Source organism: Heterodontus francisci, unplaced genomic scaffold (assembly GCF_036365525.1).
Source record: "Heterodontus francisci isolate sHetFra1 unplaced genomic scaffold, sHetFra1.hap1 HAP1_SCAFFOLD_106, whole genome shotgun sequence".
Classification (NCBI taxonomy): domain Eukaryota; kingdom Metazoa; phylum Chordata; class Chondrichthyes; order Heterodontiformes; family Heterodontidae; genus Heterodontus; species Heterodontus francisci.
This window is the reverse complement of record NW_027140940.1, coordinates 3622185-3641988: the sequence shown is the minus strand read 5'-3', so window position 1 is coordinate 3641988 and position 19804 is coordinate 3622185.

The window sequence follows — 19804 nt, the reverse complement described above, 5'->3', positions numbered from 1 at the left end:
ATTGCACAATGTTCAGCACCATTCGTGACTTCTCAGATACTGAAGCAGCCCATGTAGAAATGCAGCAAGACCTGGGCAATATCCAGGCTTGGGCTGATAAGTCACAAGTAACATTCGCGCCACACAAGTGCCAGGCAATGATCATCTCCAACAAGAGAAAATCAAACCATCTCCCCTTGAATTCCATGATATTACCATCGCTGAATCCCCCACTATGAATATCCTAGGGGCTACCATTGACCAGAAACTGAACTGGAGTAGCCATATAAATACCGTGGCGACAAGAACAGGTCAGAGGCTAGGTATCCTGAGGCGAGCAACTCACCTCCTGACTCCCTAAAGCCTGTCCACCATCTACAAGTCACAAGTCAGGAGTGTGATGGAATACTCTCCACTTGCTTGGATGGGTGCAGCTCCAACAACACTCAAGAAGCTCGACACCTTGCAGGACAAAGCAGCCCGCTTGACTGGAAGGACAAGTGTAGAAAATGCATGGGAACATCACCACCTGCAAGTTCCCGTTCAAGTCGCACACCATACTGACTTCGAATTATATCGCTGTTCCTTCACTGTCGCTGGGTCAAAAATCCTGGAACTACCGACCTCACAGCACGAAGTGTATACCTACCCCAAATGGACTGCAGTGGTTCAAGAAGGCAGCTCGCCACCACCTTCTCAAGGGCAATGTGAGATGGATTTACAAGAACTGCAATACAATTAGCAATGTATTGACAGCTAATAGCAGGAAGTGGATATTCACCAGGAACAGCAGCAGCAGCAAGATGGGCAGAGTAAATTACAGGAGCAGTAATGCAATTAAACATGGTTTATATAATTAATAGCTGTATAGCGAGACCTACCAGGGACACCAACAATAGCCAGGATGGGATAGTAAAAATATTGAATTATCTCAAGTGCATACAGGATCCGATCGTTTAATGAGTACCAAACCCAATATGTGGAAAGATAGTAAAGATCCGAGGATAAACTCCTGTCCATTGTTGTAACATTCCAATCTATTGATCTGAGATTCGGACCCATTGTTGTAACATTCCAATCTATTGTTCTCAGATTCTGATCTATACTCTCAATCTCTCTGGAGTCACTGATCCCTGTCAGTGCCGAGCGTGATGCTCCCGCTGACACTATGTGATAACACATTGACAGGAGTCCCTTATTAATAGAAAATGAAAACGCTCCAGTGACACAGTTAGGGTCCATGGAGACTAACATTAATTACAGTCACTGAACAAACAGGTTCTGTTAACCCTTTTCATTTCAACTCTTTTTGTACCACAATAAACAATAACATTTACCCAGTCTGGATGGGATGTATAAGGGTTGCTGAGGGAGGGAAAGGTGGAAATAGCAGAGGCACTGGCCAGAATCTTCCAATCCTCCTTGGATATGGGAGTCGTGGCAGAGAACTGGAGGGTTGCCAATATTGCACTCTGATTAAGAAAGGAGAGATGCAGTGAACTCTATATTTACTGACCAGTCAATATAACGTCATTGATGTGGAAATTTCTAGAGTTCATATCCCAGGACAAAAGTATTCGCTGCTTGAGAGAGAAAAGAAATGGACCACAAATTGCCAGCAGCAAGGGTCTGGTAAGATAAGTCATGTCTGGTAAATGTCAACAACAACAAATTAAATTTATGTAGTGCCTTTAATGTAATAAAACATCCCAAGAAGCTTCATAGGAGCATTATGAAGCAAATGCATTGCAGCAGCTTTTTCGGGAGCAGAGAGTGCGAGCGAGTGAGCAGCTGGGAAGGTCAGTTTGAAAGTAAACTTAATTTCCTTTTGTTTTTGGCGGAGGCCAGGGGGCTGCTGGGTAAGTAAAACACTATATATTCGGGCGGTTTAAAATAACTTTCCTTTCAGTGCAGCAGCTTTTTCGGGAGCAGAGTGTAGCGTCTCCCACCCACCCTCCTCCTCGAACCAAAAAAAAGGGCTCGGTGGGGTGTATATAAGGTAAGGCTTTTTCTAATTCTCTGGTTTTATCGTGATTGGTAAAATCTTTTCGTTCCTTTTTCATTTAACTAAGTTAAGTTTAAGATTAAAAATGACAGGCGATCTCAGACCCGTGTCATGCTCCTCTTGCTCAATGTGGGAGCTCAGGGACATGGCTGATGTCCCTGACTCCTTCACGTGCAGGACGTGTGTCCAGCTGCAGCTCTTGGTGGACCGCATGACGGCTCTCGAGCTGCGGATGGACTCACTTTGGAGCATGCGCGATGCTGAGGAGGTTGTGGATCGCACGTTTCGTGAATTGGTCACACCGCAGATTAGGATTGCTGAGGGAGAAAGGGAATGGGTGACCAAAAGGCAGAGAAAGAGCAGGAAGGCAGCGCAGGAGTCCCCTGCGGTCATCTCCCTCCAAAACAAGTATACCGTTTTGGAAACTGTTGAGGGAGATGGCTCACCAGGGGTAGGCAGCAGTAGCCAGGTTCATGGCACCGTGGCTGGCTCTGCTGTTCAGAAGGGCGGGCAAAAGAGGGGAAGAGCTATAGACGTAGGGGATTCGATTGTAAGGGGAGTAGATAGGCGGGTCTGTGGTCGAAAACGAGACTCCCGAATGGTATGTTGCCTCCCAGGTGCACGGGTCAGGGATGTCTCAGATCGGCTGCAGAACATTCTGAAGGGGGAGGGTAAACAGCCAGTTGTCGTTTTGCACATAGGCACCAATGATATAGGTAAAAAACGGGATGAGGTCCTACAAGCGGAGTTTAGGGAGTTAGGAGCCAAGTTAAAAAGTAGGACCTCAGAGGTAGTAATCTCAGGATTGCTACCAGTGCCACGTGATAGTCAGAGTAAAAATGAAAGAATAGTCAGGATGAATGCGTGGCTTGAGAGATGGTGCAGGAAGGAGGGGCTCAGATTTTTGGGACATTGGGACCGGTTCTGTGGGAGGTGGGACTATTACAAATTGGACGGTCTACACCTGGGCCGGACTGGAACCAATGTCCTTGGGGGTGCTTTTGCTAACGCTGTTGGGGAGGGTTTAAACTAATGTGGCAGGGGGATGGGAACCAATTGAGGAGGTCAGTTGACAGTAAGGAGGTAGTAACAAAAGCCTGTAAGGAACTAGATAATGAAGTCAGTGTGACTAAGGGGAAGAGCAGGCAGGGAGCAGATGATGAATATAAAGGGACTGGTGGTCTGAGGTGCATTTGTTTTAATGCAACAATTGAAGTAGGTAAGGCAGATGAACCTAGGGCTTGGATTAGTACCTGGGAGTATGATGTTGTTGCTATTACTGAGACTTGGTTGAGGGAAGGGCATGATTGGCAACTAAATTACCCAGGATATTGGTGCTTCAGGCGGGATAGAGAGGGAGGTAAAAGGGGTTGAGGAGTTGCATTACTGGTCAGAGAGGATATCTTAGCTGTGCTGAAGGAGGGCACTATGGAGGACTCGAGAAGTGAGGCAATATGGGCAGAACTCAGAAATAGGAAGGGTGCGGTAACAATGTTGGGGCTGTACTACAGGCCTCCCAACAGCGAGCCTGAGATAGAGGTACAAATATGTAAACAGATTATGGAAAGATGTAGGAGCAACAGGGTGGTGATGATAGGAGATTTTAATTTACCCAACATTGACTGGGATTCACTTTGTGTTCGAGGTCTAGATGGAGCAGAATTTGTAAGGAGCATCCAGGAGGGTTTTCTGGAGCAGTATGTAAATAGTCCAACTCGGGAAGGGGCAATACTGGACCTGGTGTTGGGGAATGAGCCCGGCCAGGTGGTTGAAGTTTCAGTAGGGGACTACTTTGGGAATAGTGATCACAATTCTGTAAGCTTTAAAATACTCATGGACAAAGATGAGAGTGGTCCTAAAGGAAGAGTGCTAAATTGGGGGAAGGCCAACTATACCAAAATTCGGCAGGAGCTGGGGAATGTAGATTGGGAGCAGCTGTTTGAAGGCAAATCCACATGTGACTTGTGGGAGGCTTTTGAAGAGAGGTTGATTAGCATGCAGGAGAGACATGGTCCTGTGAAAATGAGGGATAGAAATGGCAAGATTAGGGAACCATGGATGACAGGTGAAATTGTGAGACCAGTTAAGAGGAAAAAGGAAGCATATATAAGGTCTAGGCGGCTGAAGAAAGACGAAGCTTTGAAAGAATATCGGGAATGTCGGACCGATCTGAAGCGAGGAATTAAGAGAGCTAAAATGGGTCATGAAATATCTTTAGCAAACAGGGTTAAAGAAAATCCCAAAGCCTTTCATTCATATATAAGGAGCAAGAGGGTAACTAGAGAAAGGATTGGCCCACTGAAGGACAAAGGAGGAATGTTATGCGTGGAGTCAGAGAAAATGGGTGAGATTCCAAACGAGTACTTTGCATCGGTATTCACCGAGGAGAGGGACATGACAGATGTTGAGTTTAGGAACAGATGTTTGATTACTCTAGGTCAAGTCGGCATAAGGAGGGAGGAAGTGTTGGGTATTCTAAAGGGCATTAAGGTGGACAAGTCCCCAGGTCCGGATCTATCCCAGGTTACTGAGGGAAGCGAGAGAGGAAATATCTGGGGCCTTAACAGATATCTTTGCAGCATCCTTAAACACGGGTGAGGTCCCGGAGGACTGGAGAATTGCTGATGTTGTCCCCTTGTTTAAGAAGGGGAGCAGGGATAATCCAGGTAATTATAGACCGGTGAGCCTGACGTCAGTGATAGGGAAGCTGCTGGAGAAGATACTGAGGGATAGGATCTATTCCCATTTGGAAGAAAATGGGCTTGTCAGTGATAGGCAACATGGTTTTGTGCAGGGAAGGTCATGCCTTAACAACTTAATAGAATTCTTTGAGGAAGTGACAAAGAAGATTGATGAGGGAAGGGCTGTAGATGTCATCTACATGGACTTCAGTAAGGCGTTTGATAAGGTTCCCCATGGTCGGCTGATGGAGAAAGTGAAGGCGCATGGGGTCCAAGGTGTACGAGCTAGATGGATAAAGAACTGGCTGGGAAACAGGTGACAGAGAGTAGCAGAGGAAAGGAGTTTCTCAAAATGGAGACGTGTGACCAGCGGTGTTCCACAGGGATCCGTGCTGGGACCACTGTTGTTTGTGATATACATAAAGGATTTGGAGGAAAGTATAGGTGGACTGATTAGCAAGTTTGCAGACGACACTAAGATTGGTGAAGTAGCAGATAGTGAAGGGGACTGTCAGAGAATACAGCTGAATGTCGAGAGATTGGAGAGTTGGGCAGAGAAATGGCAGATGGAGGTCAATCAGGGCAAATGCGAGGTGATGCATTTTGGAAGATCCAATTCAAGAGTGATCTTTTCAGTGAATGGAAAAGTCCGGGGGAAAATTGATGTACAGAGAGATTTGGGTGTTCAGGTCCATTGTTCCCTGAAGGTGGCAACGCAGGTCAATAGAGTGGTCAAGAAGGCATACGGCATGCTTTCCTTCATCGGACAGGGCATTGAGTACAGGAGTTGGCAGGTCATGTTACAGTTGTATAGGACTTTGGTTCGGCCACATTTGGAATACTGCGTGCAGTTCTGGTCGCCACATTACCAAAAGGATGTGGACGCTTTGGAGAGGGTGCAGAGGAGGTTCACCAGGATGTTGCCTGGTATAGAGTGCGCTAGCTATGAAGAGAGGTTGAGTAGATTAGGATTATTTTCATTAGAAAGACAGAGATTGAGGGTGGACCTGATTGAGGTGTACAAAATCATGAGAGGTATAGACAGGGTGGATAGCAAGAAGCTTTTTCCCAGAGTGGGAGATTCAATTACTCGGGGACACGAGTTCAAAGTGAAAGGGGAAAAGTTTAGGGGGGATATGCGTGGAAAGTTCTTTACGCAGAGGGTGGTGGGTGCCTGGAACGCGTTGCCAGCGGAGGTGGTAGACGCGGGCATGATAGCGTCTTTTAAGATCTATCGAGGCAGATACATGAATGGGCAGGAAGCAAAGAGATACAGGCCCTTAGAAAATTGGCGACAGGTTTAGATCGAGGATCTCGATCGGCGCAGGCTTGGAGGGCGGAAGGGCCTGTTCCTGTGCTGCAATTTTCTTTGTTCTTTTTCTTTATTCGAATTCCTTTGTGCTGGGAAAAGGAGAGAGACGGCGAGAGAAAGAGATACAGAGAGAGGGCGGGAGAGAGAGGTGTGGAGGGAAGAGAAATAGAAAGAGAAACACGCATCCATGGATGTGGTTGACTCGGACTGAGGTTTACTACATGTTTAATCACTTTGTTTGGAGTTAGAATGTTTACTTGTGAGAATTCACCTCTGTTTTCAGTTTTAATTCCAATTGTTTGAAAGTAATTTGAAGAAAGAACAGATCAAAACAACTGAAGCAATTTATTTCCTTTGTTTTGTTTCTTTTAAAACCCCTTGTTATTCTAATCTTTTAACTTAAGTTTAAAATTGTTAAAATAAACATTGTGAATGGAGAATACAAAGTAAAGTATGGGAGGCTTCCAGCGGCGCTTCTGGCTGAAGATTTTTCCAAATGCTTCAGCCTTATCTTTTACACTGATGTGCTGGGCTCCCCCTTCATTGAGAATGGGGATATTTGTGGAGCCACCTCCTCCAGTTAGTTGCTTAATTGTCCACCACCATTCACGACTGGATGTGGCAGGACTGCAGAGCTTATATCTGATCCGTTAGTTATGGAATTGCTTAGCTCTGTCTATCGCACAGTACATAATAAAGTTCATCCTCACATTTCCCCTGCATCTCTTACCCAAACCTTATCTCTGGTCCTTGCACCATCACCTACAGGGAACAGTTTTTCTTTGTTTACCTTATCTAAACCTGTGATAATCATGTAAATCTCCTTCATAACTCCCCTTATTCTCCTTTCTGCAAGGAAAATAGCACCAGATTTACCACAATAACCTTGTACTCAAAATCCCGCATCCCTGGAAACACTCTGGTAAATTTCCTCCACACGCACACAAGCACCTTCACATTCCTCCAAAAGTGTGGTCACCAGAACTAGACGCAGTAGTCTAGTTAAGCTTCATAAAGAGTCAGCATAACTTCCCTGCATTTCTCGGGGTACTGATCACCATACTGGTCTGGGACAGTGTGAATATGGGTCAGCCCGCCCAGGATACTGATCACCATGCCGAGATGGTACAGTCAGAATATGGGTCAACCAGCCCAGGATACTAATCACCAGGCCGAGATGGTACAGTCACAATATGGGTCAACCAGCCCAGGATACGAAATATATTGCTGAGCTGGTCCAGTGTGAATATGGGTCAACCAGCTCAGGATACTGATCACCTTGCGTATCTGGCACAGAGTGAATATGGTGAACAAGCCCAGGATACTGATCACCAGGCTGAGATGGTACAGTCAGAATATGGGTCAACCAGCCCAGGGTACTGATCACCATGCTGAGCTGGTCCAGTGTGAATATGGGTCAACCAGCCCAGGATACTGATCACCATGCTGAGCTTGTCCAGTGTGAATATGGGTCAACCAGCCCAGGATACTGATCACCATGCTGAGCTGGTCCACTGTGAATATGGGTTAACTAGCCCAGGATACTGATCACCATGCCGAGCTGGTCCAGTGTGAATATGTGTCAACCAGCCGAGGATACTGATCACCATGCTGAGCTGGTCCAGTGTGAATATGGGTTAACCAGCCCAGGATACGGATCACCATGCTGAGCTGGTGCAGTCCGAATACAGGTCAAGCAGCCCAGGATACTGATCTCCAGGCCGAGCTGGCACAGTGTGAATTTGGGTCAACCAGTGCAGGATACTGATCGCCATGCCGATTTGGTACAACGTCAATAAGTGTCAACCCAGCCCAGGATAGCGATCTCCATGCCGAGCTGGTACAATGTCAATGTGGGTCAACCAGATCAGGATACTGATCACCATTCCGAGCTGGTACATTTGTCATATTCATCTCCTAGTCAAGGATACTGATCGCCACGGCGAGCAGTTACAGTCTGAATATTGGCCCTCACGGGCCTGTATGCCAATTTTCCGTCTCCTTAAGGGTAGGTCGGAAGTGTTCCAACGGCCATGCTTCCACCACCATTCTGCCTACTGTCATTCATCAGCCATGTAATGGAAGGTGTCATCAATAGTGCTATCAAGTGGCATTTAATCACCAGTAATCTGCTTAACGATGATCCGTTTGAGTTCCCCTAGATCCACTCATCTCCTAATTTCATTAGAATCTTGGTTCAAACATGGACAAAATAGCTGAACTCCAGAGGTGGGGTGAGAGTGACTGCCTTGGACATCAAGTCAGCATTTGACCGGGTACGGCATCAAGCAGCCCTAGCAAAACTGAAGTCAATGGGTATCAGGGGGGGAACCCTCTGCTGGTTGGAGTGATACCTGGCACAAAGGAAGATGGTTGTGGTTGTTGGAGATCAATTATCTCAGTCCCGGGACATCACTGCAGGAGTTCCTCAGGGTAGTGTCCTAGGCCCAACCATTTTCAGCTGCTTCATCAATCACTGTCCCTCCATCATAAGGTCAGAAATAGGAGTATTTGTGAATGACTGAATCAGGTTTAGTACCATTTGTGACTGCTCAGGTGCTGAAGCAGTCCATACCTAAATGCAGCAAGACCTCGACAATATCCAGCCTTAGGCTGATAATTGACAAGTAAAGTTTGCTCCACACAAGTCAGGAGTTCATCGAAATAATCTCCACTTGCCTGGATGGGTGCAATTCCAACAACACTCAGGAAGTTTTACACCATCCAGGACAAAGCAGCCCGCTTGATCAGCACTTCATCCACCACATTAAACATGCACTATCATCCAACATAAAAGAGAACCAAAAGATCTTCTAATAGGCAATACAAACATTTGGTCCAGGCATGTAGATATCAATCAGATAGGACGAGGTGAGGTGGTGACTATCCGGGACAAAGCGTGTATATATGCTTCGAGGCACAGGGAAGGTTAAAATAGCAAATGATTACTTCGTTTCGCTGTTGGAACAGGAAACTTATAAAATATTAGTGGAAGTGGAGAGAGTAGAGGCAATGGAGAGAGTGAAAATTCAGAGGGAGGAGGTACGGGAAAGGCTAGCTATGTTCGAGCAGATAATCCACCAGGTCTGGATGGTTAAAGGAAGTGGGTATGTAGAAAGCAGAAGAGCATTCCATAATCTTACATTCGTCCATAGATGGGCGAGGTGACAGAAGATTGGAGAGTGGTAAATGTGACACCCTTATACTGGAATGGGTGTAAGGACCGTCCGAGCAACTACAGGCCATTCTGTTCAACATGAGTGGTAAGTCAGGGTATAGAAACAATTATCAGGGAAACACTCAAGAGGCACATGGAGAGTGTGAGGGAGAAAATGATGTATTCACCTCACTCGGCATAGATGGCCTTCATCACCTAACGGATACATAAATGGACAGCAGACTCGGAGATGTTGAATATGTCACGTGCTCCCATCTGGAAAGATCCGGATACAGAGAAGTTCAATGAAACTGTGACCTTAACAGCCACTGACAGCTCCGTCCTCACCCTGGTGTCAGGCTCAAGGTCGTGTTGCAGGAGGTGATACAGCTCTGTGACCATCTCCTTATTGAATCAGAGTCACCTCACACACTGCTCCTGGGTTAGGTGTTGGTAGAAAACCCGAGCTGGGTAGGGCAGAGCACACTCCTCCTCCCTGTTTACAGAGCTCCGCTCTCTGCAGACTCTGCTTCATTTGTTGGTCATGCTACAGACCCAGAGACACTGTAACTACAGTCCCCATACCCCGTCCAGAGTTGGGTCACCAAGTCCTCTGTCCTCCCTGAATGACTGCAGCAGCTCACAACACAATTTCCAGAAAACCATCCACAGCACCTCCACTAACTTTACAATAGCAGCAGTAAGTCAAACGCCCCTCAACTGTAAGTTGGATGCCTGGTCCTTTTAATTAACACTAGAAAGTGTTCTTCGTGCTGCTGACTGTATGTTCAGCTGAGAGTGACTAACAGAGGCGGTCAGTGGACATGTACAGACCAAGTTTCAAATACGTGTGTCAATGCTTTCGGAATGCCCTGCTCAGCATGAAACACCACTGGAGAGAAGCCACGCGTGACCGATAGCGCATCCTACCTTTTTAAGGGTTCTAGGAGCCATAGCTTCAGCACCAGTGGCTCCAAATAGTCCAAAGTTACAGCCACAGAGAGATACAGAGGGAGAAAATTCACTTTTAAAATTGAATTGTATCAATATTGCAAGGGAAACAATTTGCAGGAATATGGCAAACTGACTGGTGAATGGGACTAATTGGAGGGGTGAGGTCATAGAGGAGTCTGAACGCAAGAATAAGAATAATAGAATTGTGGTGCGACTGGACCAGGAACCATTGTATATCTGTGAGCACAGGGTTAATGGGTGATTGGAATTTGGTGTGAGTTAGGGTACAAGCAGCAAAGATTTCAATGGCTGTGGTTCATGAAGGTTTGTAACTAGGAGACTTGTCGCTTAACATTAGGACAGTCGAGTCTGGTTTTAACAAAGCGACACATAGTGGTTTAAGGAGCAAATGGTCTAAGACAGGGGATGATATTACGGAGGTGGCAGTAGACAGGAATGGTGATGGACAGGATACAGTATTGGAACTCAGCTTCGGGTCAAATCAATCAGCGAGGAAGTGAACAGTTTGTGTCAGCCTCATATATTGGTGGATTCATGAAGTGGAGAACAGAGTTTGCATTGTGGATTGAAAACTATGGCTTCAATCTCCCCAGTGCTGAAATAACAAGGACAGTAACGCAGTTAAACATGTTTTATAGAATTAATAGATGGACAGAAAGACTTACCAGGGACACCAACAATAGCTAGGATGGGATAATAAATGTATTGAATCATCCGAAGTGCATCATAAATCCGCCATGCTAATGGTATCCAATCATCATCTGCAGTAAGACTATATTTGGGCCGTTTAAAATAACTTTCCTTTCAGTGCAGCAGCTTTTTCGGGAGCAGAGTGTGAGCGAGTGAGCAGCTGGGAAAGTCAGTTTGAAAGTAAATTTAATTTCCTTTTGTTTTTCGGCGGAGGCCAGGGGGCTGCTGGGTAAGTAAAACACTATATATTTGGGCGGTTTAAAATAACTTTCCTTTCAGTGCAGCAGCTTTTTCGGGAGCAGAGTGTGAGCGAGTGAGCAGCTGGGAAAGTCAGTTTGAAAGTAAATTTAATTTCCTTTTGTTTTTCGGCGGAGGCCAGGGGGCTGCTGGGTAAGTAAAACACTATATATTCGGGCGGTTTAAAATAACTTTCCTTTCAGTGCAGCAGCTTTTTCGGGAGCAGAGTGTGAGCGAGTGAGCAGCTGGGAAAGTCAGTTTGAAAGTAAATTTAATTTCCTTTTGTTTTTCGGCGGAGGCCAGGGGGCTGCTGGGTAAGTAAAACACTATATATTTGGGCGGTTTCTGAACCCGAGACACCACACTTGTAGTGTCTCCCACACGCCCTCCTTCTCTAACCAAAAAAAAAGGACTCGGTGGGGTGTTTATAAGGTAAGGCTTTTTCGAATTCTCTGGTTTTATTGTGATTGGTAAAAACTTTACGTTCCTTTTTCATTTAACTAAGTTTAAACTTAAGATTAAGAATGGCAGGAGATCTCAGACCCGTATCATGCTCCTCTTGCTCAATGTGGGAGCTCAGGGACATGGCTGATGACCCTGACTCCTTCACGTGCAGGAAGTGTGTCCAGCTGCAGCTCTTGTTAGACCGCATGACGGCTCTCGAGCTGCGGATGGAATCACTTTGGAGCATGCGCGATGCTGAGGAGGTCGTGGATAGCACGTTTAGTGAATTGGTCACACCGCAGATTAGGTTTGCTGAGGGAGAAAGGGAATGGGTGACCAAAAGGCAGAGAAAGAGAAGGAAAGCAGCGCAGGAGTCCCCTGCGGTCATCTCCCTCCAAAACAAGTATACCGTTTTCGATACTGTTGAGGGAGATGGCTCACCAGGGGAAGGCAGCAGTAGCCAGGTCCATGGCACCGTGGCTGGCTCTGCTGTTCAGAAGGGCGGGAAAAAGAGTGGAAGGGCTATAGTCGTAGGGGATTCGATTGTCAGTGGAGTAGATAGGCGGGTCTGTGGTCGAAAACGAGACTCCCGAATGGTATGTTGCCTCCCAGGTGCACGGGTCAGGGATGTCTCAGATCGGCTGCAGAACATTCTGAAGGGGGAGGGTGAACAGCCAGTTGTCGTTTTGCACATAGTCACTAATGATATACGTAAAAAACGGGATGAGGTCCTACAAGCAGAGTTTAGGGAGTTAGGAGCCAAGTTAAAAAGTAGGACCTCAGAGGTAGTAATCTCAGGATTACTACCAGTGCCACGTGATAGTCAGAGTAAAAATGAAAGAATAGTCAGGATGAATGCGTGGCTTGAGAGATGGTGCAGGAAGGAGGGGTTCAGATTTTTGGGACATTGGGACCGGTTCTGTGGGAGGTGGGACTATTACAAATTGGACGGTCTACACCTGGGCCGGACTGGAGCCAATGTCCTTCGAGGTGCTTTGCTAACGCTGTTGGGGAGGGTTTAAACTAATGTGGCAGGGGGATGGGAACCAATTGAGGTCAGTTGACAGTAAGGAGGTAGTAACAAAAGCCTGTAAGGAACTAGATAATGAAGTCAGTGTGACTAAGGGACGAGCAGGCAGGGAGCAGATGATGAATATAAAGGGACTGGTGGTCTGAGGTGCATTTGTTTTAATGCAAGAAGTGTAGTAGGTAAGGCAGGTGAACTTAGGGCTTGGATTAGTACCTGGGAGTATTGATGTTATTGCTATTACTGAGACTTGGTTGAGGGAAGGGCATGATTGGCAACTAAATATCCCAGGATATCGATGCTTCAGGCGGGATAGAGAGGGAGGTAATAGGGGTGGAGGAGTTGCATTACTGGTCAAAGAGGATATCACAGCTCTGCTGTAGGAGGGCACTATGGAGGACTCGAGCAGTGAGGCAATATGGACAGAACTCAGAAATAGGAAGGGTGCGGTAACAATGTTGGGGCTGTACTACAGGCCTCCCAACAGCGAGCGTGAGATAGAGGTACAAATATGTAAACAGATTATGGAAAGATGTAGGAGCAACAGGGTGGTGGTGATCGGAGATTTTAATTTTCCCAACATTGACTGGGATTCGCTTAGTGTTCGAGGTCCAGATGGAGCAGAATTTGTAAGGAGCATCCAGGAGGGTTTTCTAGAGCAGTATGTAAATAGTCCAACTCGGGAAGGGGCCATACTGGACCTGGTGTTGGGGAATGAGCCCGGCCAGGTTGTTGAAGTTTCAGTAGGGGACTACTTTGGGAATAGTGATCACAATTCCGTAAGCTTTAAAATACTCATGGACAAAGACGAGAGTGGTCCTAAAGGAAGAAGGGGGAAGGCCAACTATACCAAAATTCGGCAGGAGCTGGGAAATGTAGATTGGGAGCAGCTGTTTGAAGGTAAATCCACATGTGATATGTGGGAGGCTTTTAAGGAGAGGTTGATTAGCGTTCAGGAGAGACATGTTCCTGTGAAAATGAGGGATAGAAATGGCAAGATTAGGGAACCATGGATGACAGGTGAAATTGTGGGACTAGCTAAGAGGAAAAAGGAAGCATACATAAGGTCTAGGCGGCTGATGAAAGACGAAGCTTTGAAAGTATATCGGGAATGTAGGACCAATCTGAAACGAGGAATTAAGAGGGCTAAAAGGGGTCATGAAATATCTTTAGCAAACAGGGTTAAGGGAAATCCCAAAGCCTTTTATTCATATATAAGGAGAAAGAGGGTAACTAGAGAAAGGATTGGCCCACTAAAGGACAAAGGAGGAATGTTATGCTTGGACTCAGAGAAAATGGGTGAGATTCTAAACGAGTACTTTGCATCGGTATTCACCAAGGAGAGGGACATGACGGATGTTGAGGTTAGGAACAGATGTTTGATTACTCTAGGTCAAGTCGGCATAAGGAGGGAGGAAGTGTTGGGTATTCTAAAGGGCATTAAGGTGGACAAGTCCCCAGGTCCGGATGGGCTCTATCCCAGGTTACTGAGGGAAGCGAGAGAGGAAATAGCTGGGGCCTTAACAGATATCTTTGCAGATTCCTTAAACACGGGTGAGGTCCCGGAGGACTGGAGAATTGCTAACGTTGTCCCCTTGTTTAAGAAGGGTAGCAGGGATAATCCAGGTAATTATAGACCGGTGAGCCTGACGTCAGTGGTAGGGAAGCTGCTGGAGAAGATTCTGAGGGATAGGATCTATTCCCATTTGGAAGAAAATAGGCTCATCAGTGATAGGCAACATGTTTTTGTGCAGGGAAGGTCATGTCTTACCAACTTAATAGAATTCTTTGAGGAAGTGACAAAGTTGATTGATGAGGGAAGGGCTGTCGATGTCATATACATGGACTTCAGTAAGGCGTTTGATAAGGTTCCCCATGGCAGGCTGATGGAGAAAGTGAAGGCGCTTGGGGTCCAAGGTGTACTAGCTAGATGGATAAAGAACTGGCTGGGCAACAGGAGACAGAGAGTAGCAGTAGAAGGGAGTTTCTCAAAATGGAGAAGTGTGACCAGTGGTGTTCCACAGGGATCCGTGCTGGGACCACTGTTGTTTGTGATATACATTAATGATTTGGAGGAATGTATAGGTGGACTGATTAGCAAGTTTGCAGACGACACTAAGATTGGTGGAGTAGCAGATAGTGAAGGGGACTGTCAGAGAATACAGCAGAATATAGATAGATTGGAGAGTTGGGCAGAGAAATGGCAGATGGTGTTCAATCAGGGCAAATGCGAGGTGATGCATTTTGGAAGATCCAATTCAAGAGTGAACTATACAGTAAATGGAAAAGTCCTGGCGAAAATTGATGTCCAGAGAGATTTGGGTGTTCAGGTCCACTGTTCCCTGAAGGTGGCAACGCAGGTAAATAGAGTGGTCAAGAAGGCATACGGCATGCTTTCCTTCATCGGACGGGGCATTGAGTACAAGAGTTGGCAGGTCATGTTACAGTTGTATAGGACTTTGGTTCGGCCACATTTGGAATACTGCGTTCAGTTCTGATCGCCACATTATCAAAAGGATGTGGATGCTTTGGAGAGGGTGCAGAGGAGGTTCACCAGGATGTTGCCTGGTATGGAGGGCGCTAGCTATGAAGAGAGGTTGAGCAGATTAGGATTATTTTCGTTAGAAAGACGGAGGTTGAGGGGGGACCTGATTGAGGTGTACAAAATCATGAGAGGTATAGACAGGGTGGATAGCAAGAGGCTTTTTCCCAGAGTGGGGGTTTCAATTACTAGAGGACACGAGTTCAAAGAGAAAGGGGAAAAGTTTAGGGGGGATATGCGTGGAAAGTTCTTTACGCAGAGGGTGGTGGGCACCTGGAACGCATTGCCAGCGGAGGTGGTAGATGCGGGCACGATGGAGTCTTTTAAGATATATCTGGACAGATACATGAATGGGCAGGAAGAAAAGAGATACAGAACCTTAGAAAATAGGCGACATGTTTAGAGAGAGGATCTGGATCGGCGCAGGCTTGTTAGTTAGTTAGTTAGAGATACAGCACTGAAACAGGCCCTTCGGCCCACCGAGTCTGTGCCGACCATCAACCACCCATTTATACTAATCCTACACTAATCCCATATTCCTACCACATCCCCACCTGTCCCTATATTTCCCTACCACCTACCTAAACTAGGGGCAATTTATAATGGCCAATTTACCTACCAACCTGCAAGTCTTTGGCATGTGGGAGGAAACCGGAGCACCCGGAGGAAACCCACGCAGACACAGAGAGAACTTGCAAACTCCGCACAGGCAGTTCCCGGAATTGAACCCGGGTCGCTGGAGCTGTGAGGCTGCGGTGCTAACCACTGCGCCACTGTGCCGCCCAGGAGGGCCGAAGGGCCTGTTCCTGTGCTGTAATTATCTTTGTTCTTTGTTCAAACCAATCGGATAAACTCCTGTCTATTGTTGTAACATTCCAATCTATTGTTCTCATATTCTGACTCAACGTAACATTCCAATCTATTGTTCTCAGATTCTAATCTTTCCCTCTTTCTGGAGCCGCTGATCCCTGTTAGTGCCGGGAATGATGTTCCCGCTGACACTATTGGATCACACATTGACAGGATCCGCTTATTAATAGAAGGTGGAAACCCTCCAGTGACACAATTAGGGTTCATGGAGACTGGCATTAATTACAGTCACTGAACACACAGGTTCAGTTAACACATTTCAATCCAACACTGTTGGTACCATGATTATGAATAACGTTTACGCTTTCCAGGTGGATGTATGAGGGCTGCTGATGGAAAGAATGGTTGAAATAGCAGAGGAAATGGCCAGAATCTTACAATGCCCCTCGGAGATGGCAGTGGTGATAGATTACTACAGATTCCTCAATGTATCATCCTGTTTAAAACAAGATAAATGGATAAACTCTGGAATCACAGTTCCAGCAGAATAACATCGATGTAAATTTGGGGAAACTATTACAGACTGTAATCTGGGACAAATCCTTTTTGCCTTGGGGAAACAGGAGTTTCTAAATGACAAGCATCCTGGATATGTTAATGCCAATCATGTCTGACAAACTTGATCGAGTTCTTCAATGACGTCATGGAGCGGCTTGTTGAAGGCAGCATGGCTGATGCTATTTATATGGACTTTCAAATGTCATCTGATCAAGTGCCATCTAATGGATTTATCAGGAAAACTACAGCCCATGGATAAAAGGGGCAGGGACAGTGTGGATATGACACTGGCTAAGAAACAGAAAGCAGAGAGAAGTTATGAATAGTTGTTGTTGAAACTGGTTGGGAGTATACAGTAGTTTAGTTTTAGTTTAGTTTAGTTTAGAGATACAGCACTGAAACAGGCCCTTCGGCCCACCGAGTCTGTGCCGACCATCAACCACCCATTTTTACTAATCCTACACTAATCCCATATTCCTACCACATCCCCACCTGTCCCTATATTTCCCTACCTATACTAGGGGCAATTTATAATGTTCAATGATCCTATCAACCTGCAAGTCTTTGGCATGTGGGAGGAAACCGGAGCACCCGGAGGATATCCACGCAGATACAGGGAGAACTTGCAAACTCCACACAGGCAGTACCCAGAATTGAACCAGGGTCGCTGGAGCTGTGAGGCTGCGGTGCTAACCACTGTGCCGCCCGTTTACGCTCCCTCTACACTGTACCCATTATACACTCCCAGGACAGGTACAGTGTTTCCCTTTGATCAGTATTAGGATCACTCCTCCCTTTGTCACACATTAATGGCACAGACGTATATATAAATGGCATAATTTCAACGTTTACAGATGCTGTGGAGCTGGGAGATGTAAACTGTGAGGTGGATAGTCAGAGACTTCAGGAGGACAGAGTTTCCAGACCAGGAGCCAATGTAGAACAGCAAGTGCAGGCATGATGGATGAATGGGATTTAGTGTGAATTAGGATACATACAACAGAGTTTTCGATGGGCTCAAGTTTATAAGGAGGGAAGGGAGGATGTAAGTGATGAGAAGATTGGAATAGTTGCATCTGGAGCTAACAAAGGAATGGAAGAGGGATTCAGCAGCAGATTAACCAAGGCAGAAACAGAGACAGGCAATGATATGGAGGTGAAAGTAAGTGGTCTGGCTGATGGAACTGGCAGCTCGGCTCAGAGTTCTATAGGAAGCCTAGGTTGTGAACAAGTTGGTTCAGCCACAGAAACTGGCTGTGGAGTGGGATGGACTGGGTGGAGAGGGTCAGTTGAGCGAGGTCATTATGGCGACCGGCAGTGACTGCTCCCATAGTTCAATAACAACACTCAGCAATAGCCAATGAGGCAACAACTTGAGGAACACAAACTCCAGAGATAGACAGCAACTGAAAGAGTTTTAAAATATAAGGACAGAACAGCACAGACACTGTCACAGGGATTAATGTTCAGGAATGCCACACATGCAGAATATTAATCATATTAGTTTAATCTGCTCCCAGGACAGGTACAGTGTGAGGAAGATATAGAGTCAAGCTCGCTCTGCACTGTCCCCATCAAACACTCCCAGGACAGCAACAGCACGGGGATTGGCTGGTCAATTTGGAGCACTTCCTGCCAGCAATCAGGGGGAGCAGCTGCACCTGTGCTGCAGCAACTGCAGAGTGGGGAGTGGAGACTGCAGCAACTGGAGAGAGGAGACTGGAGAAAGGTGAATACTGAGTGGAGAGAAACTATCAAGGAAGGCTGCAATTGTTTTGGAGAGGTGTGTGTCAGGGCACCTGAAAGACTCTTAAGTTTGAACTGTTTGGGGGAGGGAGAAGAGGCCTGAAGACTCAGGGGTGGGGCAGCCAAATCCAGTAGGGGCCCCTGTATTTGTATTGGTGCTTGCACACAGGGAGCTCCCTCACCACCCCAACTGCCTGCTCGGGACAGCTGGAGTTGCCCGGGTGAAGAATGTCTTGTTAAAATCAGAAGAGGAGAGTCCCGGGCGACTCCAGCCGCCCCGGGCGAAGAAGCCTCCCCCAACTGGAAGACAACAGACAGTTTTGGACTAATTGTGATAAAGGTGCTCCAACTGGCAGTTGGATCAAACATCCTTTTCAGCCATTGTCTCCCTTCCTCCACTCAGTCGCCTCAGTCACCTATCCTCCCCTTTTCCTTTACCATCCCACCCCATCCTCCTCTACTCCCACTCCACTTTGTTTAAAGTTAGATTTTTTTTTAAAATTCTGTAAATTTGTTTTGTTTCTTGGGGGTGGACGTGGCTCTTAGACCCCATGGCATGACCTCCTTCGCCGGTGGCGGGGCCTTCCCGGACAGATGCTGCTGCAGCTGCTGCAGCTGCACCTGTTGCCCCGTCACCGTTTGCTTTATTAACATCGAAGCATGGGGTCAAGAGCTACATCCACCCGAACATGACTATAGAGGCATGCGTGAAAGCAATGGCCGAGGTTGTCGGCCCTTCGGCCATTGTTGCAGCCTCTAAAATATACGGGAAGGCAGTGTTATTCCTGAAGACCGAGTGGGCGGTGTCCCTGGATCTGAGCAAGGGGCTCACCATGGGCGGGACCTTTCTGCCAGTGGACCCCGTGGAGGCCACTGCGCAAAGGCTCATTCTATCCAATGTCCCAACCTTCATCCCTGGTGAGCTCCTCCTTCCCCACCTGCACCATCTGGGGGAGGTAAAGGCGGGGCTCACCCCAGTCCCGCTCGGTCTTCGGGAGAGCAGCCTCCGACACGTGTACTCCTTCCGCCGCCAGTTATTCATGCAGCTGGCGCGGGAGGAGGTGACAGAGGGCCACTTTAATGTAGAATTCCAGGGGACGGCCTATCGCATCTTCTGGACCTTGGACGGGGTGCGGTGCCATGTCTGTAAGGAGGTGGGGCATGTTCGTAAGAACTGCCCCAAACTCCCGGCTGCCAACTCCAACTCGGCGGCCCAGGGTGGCGACGCTGCACCTCCTCCCACACCCCCCCCCCCCTACACAACCGCCAGATACCATTCAGTTGGTACCGGAGGCTGTGGTTTTCATGGCCTCCGGCAGGGAGGGGAGTGACCGTCCAAGTGGAAGGAAGGCGCAGAGGAGAAATAAACATCGAGAGGCGCGTCCCCTGGACACCGTGACATTACCCGAGTCTGAGCTCAGCACAAAGCCCGATCTCGGGAAGTCAACTTGCCCCAGGGCTGGGCTCAGGCCCAGTGTGAATAAAAAAAGGAGAGTGTGGATGATATGGAGGTCTCTGAGCCTCCGCACACAACTGGGAAAAAGAGGAGAAGGCACCACTGCACAGAGGTAACAAGGGGCCCTGAGGCGCAGGGCCCATCTGTTGGAGGGGAGCTGTCTCCTGTCTCGGGTCCACAGGTTT